Raw genomic sequence first — 17,476 nt, forward strand, 5'->3', positions numbered from 1 at the left:
TCTAAGACATGGGTAGCAACATCTCACTGTGGCTTTAATTTGTATTTTTCTAATGATGAATAATGCTGACCATCTTTTTATGTGCTTATGTGCCATCCTATATGTTTTTTGGTGAAGTGTCTGTTCAAATCTTTTCCCATTTTTTATTAGATTGTTTACTTTTTTTTAAAAGATTCTATTTATTTATTTGACACAGAGAGATCACAAGTAGGCAGAGAGGCAGGCAGAGAGAGAGAAGTGGGGAAGCAGGCACCCCGCTGAGCAGAGAGCCCGACACGGGGCTCAATCCCAGGACCCTGAGATCATGACCTGAGCTGAAGGCAGAGGCTTAACTCACTGAGCCACCCAGGTACCCAGTTGTTTACTTTCTTGTTATAAATTGTGCCATTACTTTTATTAGGTCATTGATTCAACATATATTTTTGTGACAGACACTGTTCTTGCTGCTAGAAATAAACCTGTGAACAAATCAGACAAAACTCTTTGTCCCCATAGTGAACAAATACAGAAGACAAATATATCTCCTTGATGCCCTTCTAATGAATTCAGTCTATTACATATCATTCTCATTTAGGGATGGAGGCCTTTTGTGCAGATGATAACATGTTTACACAATGACATCTTCTAATGCCTATTTAATATTAACACTAAATACGTGAAAAAAATTTTCACGTGAAATGGGTTCAATTCACGATTGCCATGACCTCCATGTACTTGTTTACACATTGTACTGCTGGTGATGGCAATTTGGTTCCTGGACACATAGAGTTTAGTCTATCAAGAGAGATATTCATTAAACAATTATACAAATAATTACTTAATCATGATTGCAGTAATACTGCTAAGGAAAAACACAAAATATCTTGAAAGCATGAAAGGCCCTTTAAGATTCAAAACTGCCAAACTCTCCAACCCTGTCTTCTTAACTAGGGAGGCAGAATTAAGCTCAAGATATATACAACCCATTTGCAATTTAACTGTTGTTTAGAAAGACCACAAGAAATGAAAATCATGGGTGCCTGGGTGGCTCAGTGGGTTGAGCCTCTACCTTCAGCTCAGGTCATGATCTCAGGGTCCTGGGATTGAGCCCCGTATCAGGCTCTCTGCTCAGTAGGGAGCCTGCTTCCTCCGCTCTCTCCACCTGCCTCTTTGCCTACTTGTGATCTCTGTCTGTCAAATAAATAAATTTAAAAAAAAGAAATGAAAATCATCAGAGAAAGTCATCAGAAGGTCTGTTAAGATTTCTATTACAACAACTGTATGTTCAATTCAAAGATAAGAGTTTCTTTGATTCAAAAACATAGTTGAACTTTTTATCCAGTTAGCACTTCCTAGCTCCACCTCTAATCATCATTATTTATGTAATGCTGCCTGCCCAGGTAAGGCATGTGATCCAAAGGAACAAAGGAGTATAGAGAATTTGGTAACTGGAAATGCAACAACACACTACATTGTGAACTTAGTAATTATTTGCCTTTGCTGCCCTATTCTGTTCCCCTCTATATAGTTTTTTCTTACATACAAATGCTAGTAACACGTTGTTAGGTATGTCTTGATACTCCATTAACATGCTACTTGGAATTCAGTAAAAAAGTACGTCATACAGTTGCTTTAAAATACAGGCTAGTGAGATTTTCAAAATTGGAAACGTAGTCACAACCTTCCTTAAAACAAATGGAAATCAACTAACTGACTACCAAAATGCTACAGTGAGACTGATGACCCGAGAAAGCTGCTCTGTTCACATCGACTAAAACAGCAAGCAGCCAGAAGCAGGTGCTGAAAAAGTAATAGGAGAACATAGCTCACATCACAAAACAAGCACAAAAGCGTATCGTCCAGACTTACATGGTGATTTTAAGATGTCCATTCAGAAGGCCTTGTAACACAATTTTTAAAGCCATAAAAACAAAAGTTAGTTGATATCAAGACTGCAGGAGATGAGATCCTTTGGGATGAGTTTAGTGTAGAAATAGGAAATTTATTCATTGGTGGAACCAAACCCCTTAGGGAGCTACCCAGAGAAATAACACAAATCCTTTATTTCAGGAGATTGTATTGGTTCCGCTTCTGGCACGCTAGTAGACTGAAACTATCCTAACTCATGGTTTTCCAGATTCCTCTCCAAATAAGATTTGCAGGGAGTAAGCGAAGAGTTGTCATCTACCACTATCTCAGTTCTCGTTTCTTTTCTCCAGATCACCATCCCTGGCCACACATACAAATTAGTGTGGCTTTTATTGTGGAACTAACCTCAGCATGGCATTTTATTGCTTATATGAAAGGGTATTTCTTTTGTTTTTGCTATTTTCCTACTAAAGGTGTTTTCTAAATAAATATTTTCAACAATTATTCTCCAAAAGAAAAAGACTACATAACATAAAGCAACTTCTTGAAAGATGATGATCTGAAATCCGAAAAATAGTTTTCAAGTAAGAAAAGCTATTGGGCTTTTTTTTTTTTTTAAGAGTTTTTAAGAAAGAGAAATCGGCTTCTTACGTAGATTTAGCTAAGAGAAAAACATAAAACTTTATCAACCATCAATTCTCTGTTATATTTTAAATCCTTATTAAAATATAATTATCTCTTGAGGGAAAGTGGACACATTTGGAAAATAAAAGAATTTAACATTTTAATATTTGTGATCCTTATGCTATGGAATTCAACTGAATTCAAATGCATCATGGATCCTATTTTTTCTTTAACCTCATACACTTGATGAATTATAATTTTCTCAACCTGTTTTGTGGCTTGTTAAAATATATTTAAAATATCTACACATATCTACACATATATGTTTCTTTGTTGATATGCTTAAAATAAAGAATATTCTGTCAATGTCAGGTTTGATTTAATCATAAACTGTCTTAATGGTAGAAAACCACCACCACCAGAAATTTTGTCTAAAATAGCATATTTAGCTACTAAAATTTTTTAAAACCTCTTGGCATGAGAAATAATAAAAACTGTCATTGCACATTTTTTATTCATCATTTTCATGAAAACCCAAATTGGAATAAACAAACTTAGGTGTTTCAAGTCTTGCATTCCCAGAAATCAGCATTTCATTTGTCTCTTTTTCAATCATTTTTCTAATATAATAAAGGTGCAGAACATTAAAATATAAGAGGTCCTGCTGAAACTGTGGTTTATTTGTTCATACACAATTAGCAAACAGAATAATTTCAGTATTACACAAAAGTCACATCTGTTCATTTGTTGTTTTTTTTTTCCTCATTACTTCAACATTTTGTGCCACCTAATAACAGCAGCTGAACACAAAGTAAACAAACACAGCTGAATACCGCAAGCCACGAGAGGAACCAAGCACCACAGGCAGTGCCCGTGCGTCTCAAGCTCTTCCTCTTGGCTCTGCCTGGCCATGGGCCCGGTCTTGGAAGCGCTTCCTGTTTGATTCTCCCTGATCTTCAGTGCAACTAATCAGCCTCCACTCCTCTTCACATCCCCTTCCAGGGAGCTACTTTCAACTCTTTTGTTCATATAATGTCCTGTATAAGCTGTAACATTTCTTTATTTCTAGAAATTTAGCCTATCTTTTTAACTATGCTGGTATCTTATCAAGATTCTTACTGGTTTTGTCAGTGCTCTGATATTGATCTGCAAAGATGTTTGAATGGGCCTCTGCTAATGGTATTTTTTTTTTTTTGTCCTAGTATGTGATTTTGCAAAACAACTTTTCCAGGGATTTATACACATTATAGCAAAAACACGCACAACAATATATATATCAAAGGTGACAACTTTACTAAAGTTAAGCTTTTGATTGTTTGGCAGCACCACCAGAGAAAATTTCAAATGTAATTCAAGAGTTGACATAAGACAGCCAGAATCTTGTGCATGAAAGAGGGTTTAGGAGTTTTGTGAATAGCATACAAAAGGCTCAGGGGCGCCTGGGATTGACTGAACCAAGATGCCCTTCGACGGATGAATGGATAAGGAAGATGCGGTCCATATACACTATGGAGTATTATGCTTCCATCAGAAAGGATGAATACCTAACTTTTGTAGCAACATGGATGGGACTGGAAGAGATTATGCTGAGTGAAATAAGTCAAGCAGAGAGAGTCAATTATCATATGGTTTCGCTTATTTGTGGAGCATAACAAATAACATGGAGGACATGGGGAGACAGAAAGGAGAAGGGAGTTGAGGGAAATTGGAGGGGGAGATGAACCATGAGAGACTATGGACTCTGAAAAACAACCTGAGGGTTTTGAAGGGGCGGGGGGGGTGGGAGGTTGGGGGAACCAGGTAGTGGGTATTAGGGAGGGCACGGATTGCATGGAGCACTGGGTGTGGTGCATAAACAATGAATTCTGTTACACTGAAAAGAAATTAAATTAAAAAAAAAAAACGGGAATCTAAGTTTCTAACGTCCCTTCTTCAAGCATCTGCTCTCTGGCCCTATATTTTTAACTTAAATTGGTGCATCTGTTTCTCTTCTTTTTTCCTCACCCGTCTCTTCCTCTTCTTCCTTTTTATGTTTTCTCAACATAAAAGGTATTTTCAACATGAGATTATGGGCTAGGAGTTTAAAAACCCAAGAGAATGATACAGTGGGAAGATCTGTGGCTACAGGGTGGGATTTCTTTACCTAGAGGCTCCTCTAAGACCAGAAATTCTTTTCCGAGTCAGAGTGGTCCCACCAAGGAAATGTCCCTTCGCCTGTAGCTTCGGTTACTGCCTTCTAGATAACAGGGGTAATCTATCTGTTCCCTTCCATGCTCTCTGAGTTTATGAATGTTGATGCAGTGTTTAAGTTAGCCTCAGGAAGGCTACATTTCCAAGGAACACCAACCCATAAATGCTTCTGGTGATTTTATATTTCAGTGTTTTGTATAACTTTCAGGGAGAGCTGTTTATTTTCTATTTGTGACCCCTGGTCCCTCAGCAGTTATACTTCATTCCAGGCTATCCTGAAAACATATTTTACAATAAACTTCTGAATTTTGGAACCTTTTGAATTGATTTGTATAATTAAAATGCTATTTTCACATTAGTTTCTTACTCTTTGTAATGCCGTAGAGCTCAAAATTTGTGTTAACAAGAAACATACACAATTTAAAGGATATCCCAGGAAACCTTCAGTATATATGGTGTTTTAAAAACGGACATCAATTCCCAGCTGTACTTTGTCCAGGTTTCACTGTACAGATGGCTGTATATCCTGCTCTTCAGATCCCTATGGGAGAAGATTTATAACATCTTCCATCTTCCTCCTTTAATAACTTGTTTCAGCATCTTCAGTCATTGCCATCGTGAAGTTTGTTTCTCATTTCTGACTTAAATCTCTCCACCTGCATGTTAACCATATTTCTTTGCCCTTTGACCTCAATAGAGGTGGGAAGCAGGCAGTTATTATTACTCTTCTATTTCTTTAATCTGTTGAAAGACAACGCTTCATCCATTGTACAAATCTGTTTATTTTACCTGAGATAAACATGATTTTATTTCAGAATCAAGAGGCTATTTAAAAAGTAACACTAGCGGGTGTCTGGGTAGCTCGGCGGGTTAAGCCTCTGCCTTTGGCTCAGGTCATGATCCCAGTGTTCTGGGATCGAGCCCTGCATCGGGCTCTCTGCTCAGTGGGGAGCCTGCTTCCCCTTCTCTCTCTGCCTGCCTCTTTGTCTACTTGTGATCTCTCTCTGTCAAATAAATGAATAAAATCTTTAAAATATATATATCTTTTTTAAAAAGTAACAGTAGCACATGATTCTAGAAAATTCAAATCACAATGTACATAAAATAAAATATCTTCCCTCCCCACCATCTTGCTCTTCAACATAATCTTTGTTCCTAAATTAATATCTTGCTTTCCAGGCCTTTTTCTACGTAACTAGATAAGAAGTAAGTAAATAAATATGTAAAAATATTACATATTTTTATGAGAACAATAAAACAAAGACGCATAGTATCGTATGGCAGTGTGGTTTCTATTGTGATTCTTTTCTCTCATTTTTATTAGTGTTTTGGCTACCCAACATAAAATACCAGAAGGAAACTCAGTGATACAGATATTGTATATGTATTTTCAAAATCATATTAAGTTGTTAAATTTAATCAAATTTAAAATGTGTGAAAATATTGATACAACCATGGAAAACTGTTTGACAGTATCAACTAAAGTGAAGCATATACTCACCCAGCAAACATGTGAACATATAACCAGTAGAAATGAGTGCTAATGTTCACCAAAAGGCATGTAATAGAATGTTCATAGCATCATTATCTATAATGGCCCCAAACTATAAAATATAAGTGTCCTTTAAGGCGGAATAGATGAAGAAACTTGTATGGTAATACGGAGCAATAAAGCATGGTTAGAAAAAAAAAAAAAGATTGAGATTCTGGATAATGTTGGAAAAAAAGCTAGACACGAAAGAGTACATATATATAACTTCACTTATATGAGGCTCAAAAGCAGAGAAAAACATGATCTGTGGTAGTAGAGATAGAAGTAATGGTCTACCTTTGTGGGGTTACTGGCTGGGTAAGTAGACGTATACCAAGGAGTCATCCTAGAGTATTGGATATATTCTGTATGTTGATCTGAATGGTGGTTACATGGGTAGATACATATGTAAAAGTTAGTTGAACTGTGCACTTACTATTTGTATACTTTGCTTTATGTTATGGTCCTCACTTTCTACCTCGGTCATACCTGAGGTTCCTGAGTCTGGAGTTGCTGTTTCCTTCTGGGGACAGGGCTCCCTCCACTGTACTACCTTTTCATGTATTCTAGACCAAGACTTTTTCAGTGGCTGGGGGTAGGAGGTTTATTTTTATTTGTTTTGCTCTGTCCTTTAGTACTCTTCCTTTCCTCTTTTATCTTCCAGGCATTTATACTTTAGTTAAATTTTTTTTAATATGATAAAAATGACAGTAGTATTACTACATTAAAAAAGTTAGAGTTCACTTATAATTACTTGAATATTCTCATTTCTGCTTTTCTCTGTTGTAAATAAGTATAACTAAGCACCATTGTGTCTCCCAATGGAAATTTTCACTCAGGTTTTATTCTGACATGTCGATTTATAGCAGTATGTCTTTTTCATAATTGAGGAAATTTGGGTATGGGCTTTTCCTTGGGGTGATGAAAATGTTCTCAAATTATATGGTGGTGATAATTATACAACTCTGTAAATAGACTATAAACCACTAAATTATATAATTTAAGGATGAACTTTATGGTATGTAACAAAACAAAATTCACGTAAAGTTTAAACATAAAGTGAGAAACTCTCCTAAAATGTAGAGGAAAACAGGACATTGAAATATGATAGAAAAGATAAAAGATAAAGAGAACCAATCCAGGATATCCAAGAACTATATTAGAAGTTTCAGAAAGAAAGAGGAAGCAGAGAATAAGAAATTAGCAAAGGATGAATGTGAGACTTTCCCAGATGTGAAAAAGGACATAGTCAAATTGAATAGGCCTACTGAGATGAAACTGGAAAGAATAAAAAGACCTCTATATTAGACATGATCACTGTGAGTCCTTTGAGTACAAGAGAATAAGATCCTAAAGGCCCCAAGATGGAAAAAAGAAGCTCACCTACAAAGGAACTGGAAGGAGACTAGCACACACTGTTTAGCAGCAACCCTGAAAACCAGAGGATAGTGAATAATGCATTATCAGCCACCTAAAATTCCAGATTTCAATAAACTACCATGAAACTTTGAGGGTAAAAAAATGCCTTTTCAGGGATACAGAAACTGCTTCCTTCACAGTTCCTTTTCTGAGGTTACATAAGAATGTCCAGCAAGAAAAGGCAGTATACCAAGAAAGAAAAATCAGGGATTTAATGAAATTGTTCCAACAGAGGAGAGCAATAAACGGAGTTCCAGGCTGCCGGCTATGCCGAAAGGCTGAGGACAAAATTTGCCCATATTAGAATGGGAGAGTGAAAGGTTTGGCAGTATTCAGAGAGGGAAAAAGCCCCCAGAACCCAAAGATAGGACACTGTATTTGAAGTTAGACTACTTTAAAGCTTTCGTTAAGGTAGATAATGCAAAGGAAGGGCAGGGGGAGGAAGGAAGGAAAGAAGGAAAAGAAAGGAAAGGAAAGAAAGAAAGAGGGAGGGAGGAAGGAGGAAGGAAATACACCACAGAGCATTCTAGGAGCAAAGTGTATTATATGCATAAGGAAATGTAATCATAGCACATAATTTGGCTCTGTCGTTAATAGTTATATAGTTTATAATGATGTAGGCTTTATTTTTTTTAAATTAAATTTTTTATTTATTTTCAGCGTAACAGTATTCATTGTTTTTTCACCACACCCAGTGCTCCATGCAATCTGTGCCCTCCCTAATACCCACCACCTGGTTCCCCCACCTTTATTGATTGATTTGAACTTTTTTAATGAAACCATGGAAAAAGCACATAAGACTAAATTATGGTTACAGAACAAAATATAAATTCCAGTCATCATGACAAGGGAAAAATAAAAGTACAGATGATTTGCAAGATAAAAGGGTGAAATAAGAAGTAAGGGGAATGTGTAAGGGGGGGCATGATTCTTTTCTTAGAACATGAAAAGCCGTAGGATACCATCTGTATCTGACAGACCAAAAAAGAAAGTTTTAGTATATAATGTAGGTTACAAAGATAACCAACAGATGGGGGCAAAATGTTTGAAAACTTTTGTCTGCTTATAGACTATCTCACAATCTCTTTGTTGTGTGTTCCTATCCCTTTTTATTTTTTCTGTCATTCTGATGGAGTAAAGAGCAGATATACACTATGTGCTTGGTCTACTCTCTGATCCTTTTGTATTTTTGTTTTGTTTTAAGATTTTATTTATTCATTTGAAAGAGAGAGCACAGAGGGAGAGTGAGAGGGAGAAGCAGACTCCCCAGGGAGCAGGGAGCCCAGGGTGGCTCAATCCCAGAACGTACACCCGAATGTTTATAGCAGCAATGTCCACAATAACCAAAACATGGAAAGAGTCCAGATGTCCAGTGACAGATGAATAGATGAAATGGATAAAGAAGATGTGATGCACACACACACAATGGAATATTACTCAGCCACCAAAAATTGAAATCGTGCTATTTGTAATAACACAGATAGAACTAGAGGGTATAATACTAACTGAAAGAAATACCATATGATTTCACTCACATGTGGAATTTAAATAACAGAACAGATGAACATAGGGGAAGGGAAGGAAAAATAAAGTAAAATAAAAATTAAAAGCTTTTGATCTTGATGAAGTCCCAAAAGTTCATTTTCACTTTTGTTTCCTTTGCCTTTGGAGACATATCTTGAAAGAAGTTGCTGTGGCTGATACCGAAGAGGTTACTGCCTATGTTCTCCTCTAGGATTCTGATGGATTCCTGCCTCACGTTGAGGTCTTTTATCTATTTCGGGTTTATCTTTGTGTATGGTGTAAGAGAATGGTCGAGTTTCATTCATAGCTGTCCAATTTTCCCAGCACCATTTATTGAAGAGACTGTCTTTTCCACTGTATATTTTTTCCTGCTTTGTCGAAGATTATTTGACCATAGAGTTGAAGGTCCATATCTGGGCTCTCTACTCTGTTCCACCAGTCTATGTGTCTGTTTTTACGCCAGTACCATGCTGTCTTGGTGATCACAGCTTTGTAGTAAAGCTTGAAATCAGGTAACGTGATGCTCCCAGTTTTGTTTTTCTTTTTCAATACTTCCTTAGCAATTCGGGGTCTCTTCTGATTCCATACAAATTTTAGTATTATTTGCTCCAGCTCTTTGAAAAATACTGGTGGAATTTTGATCGGAATGGCATTAAAAGTATAGATTGCTCTAGGCAGTATAGACATTTTAACAATGTTTATTCTTCCGATCCAAGAGCATGGAATGGTCTTCCATCTTTTTGTGTCTTCTTCGATTTCTTTCATGAGTGTTCTGTAGTTCCTCGAGTACAGATCCTTTACCTCTTTGGTTAGGTTTATTCCCAGGTATCTTATGGTTCTTGGTGTTATAGTAAATGGAATCAATTCTCTAATTTCCCTTTCTGTATTTTCATTGTTAGTGTATAAGAAAGCCACTGATTTCTGTACATTGACTTTGTATCCTGCCACATTACTGAATTGCTGTATGAGTTCTAGTAGTTTGGGGGTGGAGTCTTTTGGGTTTTCCATATAAAGTATCATGTCATCTGCGAAGAGAGAGAGTTTGACTTCTTCATTGCCAATTTGGATACCTTTTATTTCTCTTTGTTGTCTTATTGCTGTTGCTAGGACTTCTAATACTATGTTGAACAAGAGTGGTGAGAGTGGGCATCCTTGTCGTGTTCCTGATCTCAACGGGAAGGCTGTGAGCTTTTTCCCATTGAGAATGATATTTGCTGTGGGTTTTTCAAAGACAGATTTTATGAAGTTCACGAATGTTCCCTCTATCCCTATACTTTGAAACAGTCAACAAAACAAAGAGGCAACCCACAGAATGGGAGAAGATATTTGCAAATGACAGTACAGACAAAAGACTGATATCCAGGATCTATAAAGAACTTCTGAAACTCAACACACACAAAACAGATAATCATGTCAAAAAATGGGCAGAAGACATGAACAGACACTTCTCCAATGAAGACATACAAATGGCTATCAGACACATGAAAAAATGTTCATCATCGCTAGTCATCAGGGAGATTCAAATTAAAACCACATTGAGATACCACCTTACACCAGTTAGAATGGCCAAAATTAGCAAGACAGGAAACAACATGTGTTGGAGAGGATGTGGAGAAAGGGGAACCCTCTTACACTGTTGGTGGGAGTGCAAGTTGGTGCAGCCACTTTGGAGAACAGTGTGGAGATTCCTCAAGAAATTAAAAATAGAGCTTCCCTATGACCCTGCAATTGCAATACTGGGTATTTACCCCAAAGATACAGATGTAGTGAAAAGAAGGGCCCATCTGTACCCCAATGTTTATAGCAGCAATGGCCACGGTCGCCAAACTGTGGAAAGAACCAAGATGCCCTTCAACGGATGAATGGATAAGGAAGATGTGGTCCATATACACTATGGAGTATTATGCTTCCATCAGAAAGGATGAATACCTAACTTTTATAGCAACATGGACGGGACTGGAAGAGATTATGCTGAGTGAAATAAGTCAAGCAGAGAATGTCAATTATCATATGGTTTCACTTATTTGTGGAGCATAACAAATAACATGGAGGACATAGGGAGATGGAGAGGAGAAGGGAGTTGAGGGAAATTGGAGGGGGAGATGAACCATGAGAGACTATGGACTCTGAAAAACAACCTGAGGGTTTTGAAGGGGCGGGGGGTGGGAGGTAGGAGGAGCCAGGTGGTAGGTTATTAGGGAGGGCACGTATTGCATGGAGCACTGGGTGTGGTGCATAAACAATGAATTCTGTTACACTGAAAAGAAATTAAATTAAAAAATTTTTAAAAAAATTAAAAAGGAGGCAAACAATAAGAGGTGCTGAACTCTAGGAAAAAAACTGAGGGTTGCTAGAGGGGAGAAGGGTAGGGGGAAGCAATAACCGGGTGATGGGCATTAAGGAGGGCATTTGAGGGGTGCCTGGGTGGCTCAGTGGGTTAAAGCCTCTGCCTTCAGCTCAGGTCATGTTCCTAGGGTCCTGGGATCGAGCCCCGCATCGGGCTCTCTGCTCAGCAGGGAGCCTGCTTCCTCCTCTCTCTCTCTGCCTGCCTCTCTGCCTACTTGTGATCTCTGTCTGTCAAATAAATAAATAAAATCCTTTTTTAAAAAAAAAAAGAGGGCATTTGATGTAATGAGCACTGGGTATTATATGCAATGGATGAATCACTAATTTCTAACCCTGAAACTAATTAAAAAAAAAAAAAAAAGAGGAAGATAACCAGAAGAGCAGAGTGACATGAAGACCAAGGAAAAAGAACCAAGGCGAGCACCTGGGTCGCTCAGTCAGTTAAGTGTCTGACTTTGGCTAGGTTCATGTTCTCAGGGTCCTGGGATCAAGCCCTACATCAGGCTCCCTGCTCGGCAGGGAGTTTGCTTGTCTCTCTTCCTCTGTCCCTCCCCCAACTCATGCACATGCATTCTCTTACTCTCTCAAATAAGTAAATCAATAAAATCTTAAAAAAAAAAAAAAAAGAAAGAAAGAAAGAAAAGGAAAGAACCCAAGGGAGAAGACATGATTGGATGCTACACACACATCAAGAGGAACAAGAACTACCAGAAAGGAATTTTGTAAATAGAAATATTAATGCACGTAAGTGAAAGTGGAAATAGTCATTGTCCCTCTATTACCCACCCCCACTCATTAAGCAATCCACTCACAAGCACTAAGCCATCCTCTATGCACCAAGCTAAACAGCCTGGGAAGAATATGATATGGACACTATGTAGCAAGGTTTCAGATCGGCACAGATTTAACTACAATGCACTGTGGTAAGTGCAACAGGAAAAAGAGCTGTGAGTCCTCAGAAGCCAGAGCAATCAATTCAGCCTGCTGAGGAAGGGCATGGGAAGAAGAGCAGAGGGAGATTAGATATGGTTTCCCAGAGAGAGTGACTTTTACATTAGATCCTGAAAAATAAGATGGGCTTTGACAAGAAAGATTTTGTGTGTGTGTGTGTGTGTGCACGCACACGCGCATGCACGTGTGCACTTGTAAGTGAGTAGTTATATTAGTCAAGGTCTTGGCAAGAAAGAGATGACACATTCAAAGCAGGAAAAAAAGGCAAGCTTAATAGTGGGGCTTTTTACAAGAATGCAGCCTAAGGAAATCAACAAGGGACGAGTAGAAGAATGTAATCAATTGCAGCCTGAAAAGGTAGAAGACAGGTAAATGATACCCTAAGGACACTCTCCTTTCACCCTCTAAAACCCCTTCCCATGCCTCCCATTGGCGGAATCTACCTGAGAGGTCAAGGACAGGGAAGCCTGTTGAGGCAGTCCAAAATGGTTAGTCTCCAGAAGCACAGGTACAGAACGGGGCAGTGGATCTGCTGAGACAATCAAATGGGAATATTTCAGGCAACGACCAGAAAGATCTGGCTTTGTGGGAGTTTTTGCTGGGGTCTCAGGAGAAGGGAGGGAGGGCAGTGGGAAAGGATTGGGGAAACATCCAGCCAGAAGGCAGAGGAAGTTTAAAATCATCATGCCCAGGAGTTTGGACACTCTCTTGAGGCAGCGGGGACACACCCAAGGGCTTTAAGCACAGGAATGCCACAGTCATCTCTGTGTGTCAGTAGTTTGATTCCTCTATCTAGAAAGACGCCTGATACAGAAGTCCGCAGACCCAGGTTTGTATCCCGGCTTACTTGCTGTAAGACCGTATGAGTCTGGGCGTAGACACGCAGAACACACGGCAGTTATCCAAACAGAGAAAATGTAACATGCAAAACTGTGAACTGCATCACTGAAAGGGTAAAGAGAGCTCCAAGGGATGGGGGCTGCGGCAACCGTTGGAAGCAGGTACCACCACTGCACTGAGGAGACGAGGGGCAGAGTCTGGAATTATTAAAACTGAGAAACACAGGAAAGTGTGGCTGACAATCTGAGAATCTGAGAATCTGATGTCTGAGAAGGGAGCCCTCCCTGGCTGCACCGACACCCCTTCGGGGGCAGGCCCACAAGGCTGCTCCCTCACATGGGGGCGGAACTGCACAGCGCCAGCCAGCAGTCATGCTGGCCTGACCCTGACAAGCCCACAGGAAGCAGAGAGGAAGGGGCACGTGGCTCCTTCCCTGCCCTCCTTGCCGTCTCCCTCGAGCAGGGAGCCAGCTGAAAGAGCAGAGCAGTTATCTGCAGAGTCCCAGCGTTACAGAGGGAAAGGGTGAGGTGCAAGCTGAGAGACAGTAACTTCGCTACTGGCACGGGAATCCTGGAAAAGAAACGGCACCTTTTTGGGCCTGAGTTTTCCTTGTCTGTGAAATGGGAGTAAAAAAAAAAAGTACCAAATTCATAAGATTATTAAAAGGCTTGCGTGAAACAAATTGTGTAAAAACTATGTTAAAGTAAAAATCGGTTCTTGGGGGCACCTGGGTGGCTCAGTGGGTTAAAGCCTCTGCCTTCAGCTCAGGTCATGATCCCAGGGTTCTGGGATCGAGCCCCACATTGGGCTCTCTTGCTCGGCGGGGAGCCTGCTTCCTCCTCTCTCTCTCTGCCTACTTGTGGTCTCCGTCTGTCAAATAAATAAATAAAATCTTAAAAAAAAAAAAAAAAGTAAAAATCGGTCCCTTTCCCCATCCTCAAATCGCAGTAACAGCTTCTATATGAAGACAAGGAAGTGTGAGAATTAATGATCAGTGTATGTGTCCTAAGAGGCAGCCAGATTTTCTCATCTTTTATAAAGTACCCTATATCACATGGTATGTGGGGTCTTATTGGGTTTTAACCTATCCTTTTTGCAGTTTGGCAATTTCCCCCACTCATTTCACACACACACACACACACACACACACACACAGGTGTGTATGCACACGTGCTCCCATTAGTCCCAGAAAAAATTCTCCAAAATGAAGGTGAAAGATATAAATGTGATCAAAATGTCATTGTTATCCGGTCAGAACTGGATGAACTCTAGCACCAGGAAAGGAAGCACAGTATCCTCAATGAGGCTGAAAAAAGTATAAATTGAGTAAAACAGTAGAGTGCTTAGATTTATTGCTGTTTTTTATTTTTTAATTTTTTAAAAGATTTATTTATTTATTTGACAGATCACAAGTAGGCAGAGAGGCAGGCAGAGAGAGAGGAAGGGAAGCAGGCTCCCTTCTGATCAGAGAGCCCAATGCAGGGCTTGATCCCAGGACCTTGGGATCAGGCTTTAACCCACTGAGCCACCCAGGCACCCCTATTGCTGTTTTTTAAAGCCAGTAGTATGAAGTGGTAAAAGAGGAAATGATAGTGGCATTGGTGGGAAGCAACACGCACTAATCTCATTTGAAGCTTCATTAAGAGAAGGATAGTATCCAAAAAGAGGTGAAGACCAAGACATCGTTCTTCCACTCTGGATGTCACATTTCTGGAGAGACATTAACAAACTGGGGCTCTGTGGCTCCAAACTAGAGGCAGTGGTGATGGTAAATGCGGGAGAGGCTTGTCTCTTCATAAATGGTTGAAAGAGCTCATCCTATGTAATAGTGAGTGTATGCAGCAGACCCAGCAGTCGGAGAGTAAATTAATGTCTCAATGTAGTGGACCAGATTATCGTTTGGAAATTAGCTCAAGAGATTTTTCTCCAAAAGTGACCACAGAAGCTTGTAAATTCCAAATACGAGCAAGGTGATTTCGGGGGTGAACAGAGTCAGGAACAAGGTAACAGAATGCAATCGTAACTAAGCTGAAAATGGGAAAACTACGTAGAATTCCGCATAAAGAGAGAACGTATCATCAAAAGGGAGATATTCAGTATAAAGACTAGAGAAGGGGGGCGCCTGGGTGGCTCAGTGGGTTAAGCCTCTGCCTTCAGCTCAGGTCATGATCTCAGGGTCCTGGGATGGAGCCCCGCATCGGGCTCTCTGCTCAGTGCGGAGCCTGCTTCCCCCCACCGTGCCTGTCTCTCTGCCTACTTGTGATCTCTCTCTCTCTGTCAAATAAATAAATAAAATCTTGAAGAAAAGAAAAAAAAAAGCCTAGAGAAGGACAAGTGAATTGGAAAGAGTGAGTAAGCATATTTCCTTTCCCAGAAAGAAAGGGGAAAATCATCGAACTCTGTTTGCTTTGATTGCCCTCTCATCAAACCACCTCCTTATAATCTGGTTTCCCATGTAGACTCCCTCTCCCAGACTCCCACACGAACCCCAGTCCGCTTCAGTCAGAACCTTCACTCTGCTCAAAGCTTTTTTTCTCCTTCAATATTCCAGGAGATAGGTATTTTCCCTATTTTTATGGACAGGGAAACTGAGGTTCGGCTCTTCCGTGACAGAACCAGACGTAGCTGGCTTTTAACCCCATCACATGCACAAGCACAAGGCCGCAGCGAGTCTAGAAGCGAATGTGGCAAAGAAGTCAAGAAGGATGAGGACTGAGGAAAACGAACTTATATTTAATGATATGGGAGATTTTTCTGTTACAAAGTGTCAGAAGTCAGGCTGCACTAGACTAATAAGCAAGAAAATAATGAAGAAACAGAGGAATCAAGCGTAGAATGCTTTGCCAAGAAATCTGGCTGCAAAAGCAAGAATGATGTCATAGAGTCTGTTTTCCTTCAGCTCCAATGTGATCTTCCTGTCACCCATTAAACTCTGGGAAGTAGGTCGATTCTGGAGACAGCAAGAGGACAAACTGTAAAGATTCTCCAGCCACAGAAGGACTCCAGAGAGACAGATTCTGTGTAAAACGTAGAAACTGAGATAGGCATCTTCTACCCATTTCTTCTGTAATTGGACATCTTGGAGCCAAACGAATGGGTTCTCAGAGTCTATTTCTTTTGTACTTTTGGGATACATTTCTCATCTTGAAAGCCAGTGGGAAAAAATCAATTCAGTTTACAGGGTTTTAAAAATCACTTTTCTGGAACACATTTATTTAGCTAACTGACAATTTAATAACAAGCTCTTGGAAAGATGGCATGTATTTATATGTGAAATGATAAAATGCATTTTTTTCTTTCTCTTAGCAATTAAATGTTTTTCCTTTCACAGACTGATGTGTCTTTCTACTGCTGTTCATAATGTTTTAATATGAGTTTACCTTGTACTGATAAATTTTATATTCAAAATCTGAAGTTAGAATCATGGGATCCCTCTCAATCAATTTAAATACAAGAGAATCCTCAATATCGAATTAAAATTTCTGTTTAATGTCTCAAAAGTATAAGAAGTCTCTATCACAGAAAAATTTATACTTCAGTAGAATTTATAGTGGGGGATGGGAGAACAGTACATAGTTTAAAGCATATTTCACAGTTTTAAATTGTTCTAGAAAAAAGCATTCCAGCCATCTAAGAGACGAGAGCATGATTTTTTTTTATGATAAACTATGTGATAAGGAATTTTCAAATACCAAGGTTTCATTATGCTTAAGCTCCAGATCTTTCCCTTACTGTTCACGGTGATATATCTGTTGGTATATGAAAATGAGACATGCCAGAAATTCTGACTAGTGATATGAAGCAGAAACAGGGAGCCGCACTGCTAAGCTTTTACCAAATTATAGTTGGCACATGGGGAAAGTGTGATTTGGGCCAATGTTTTCAGTCCTTCTTAGAACCAAAGTTTGCTAACAATTGTCTGTATCTTTCCTTTTTTTTTTTTCTCTCCCCATGTCTGGAGTTTGGGGAGAATGCAAATCATTTCATCATTTTTTCCCACCCTTTGGTGGGAAACAGAAAACATTTAAGTTTGAATTCATAGGGTTACCTGTCTTTTTTTGAACAATTTATTCCTGGCTTTCATATTTTTTATTTATTTAATTAATTTATTTATTTGACAGACAGAGATCACAAGTAGGCAGAGAGAGAGGAGGAAGCAGGCTCCCCGCTGAGCAGCGAGCCCGATGTGGGGCTCAATCCCAG

At 39.3% G+C, this 17,476-nt stretch overlaps 1 protein-coding gene across 1 annotated transcript in view; it reads right to left on the minus strand.

Annotated features, from left to right (window-relative positions):
- SCFD2 (sec1 family domain containing 2) overlaps positions 1 to 17,476 on the minus strand; it is a 429,119-nt gene that overhangs the window by 332,699 nt on the left and 78,944 nt on the right. The gene's annotated exons all lie outside the window — the stretch shown is intronic.

This window comes from Martes martes (genome assembly GCF_963455335.1).
Source record: "Martes martes genome assembly, chromosome: 2".
Lineage (NCBI taxonomy): Eukaryota > Metazoa > Chordata > Mammalia > Carnivora > Mustelidae > Martes > Martes martes.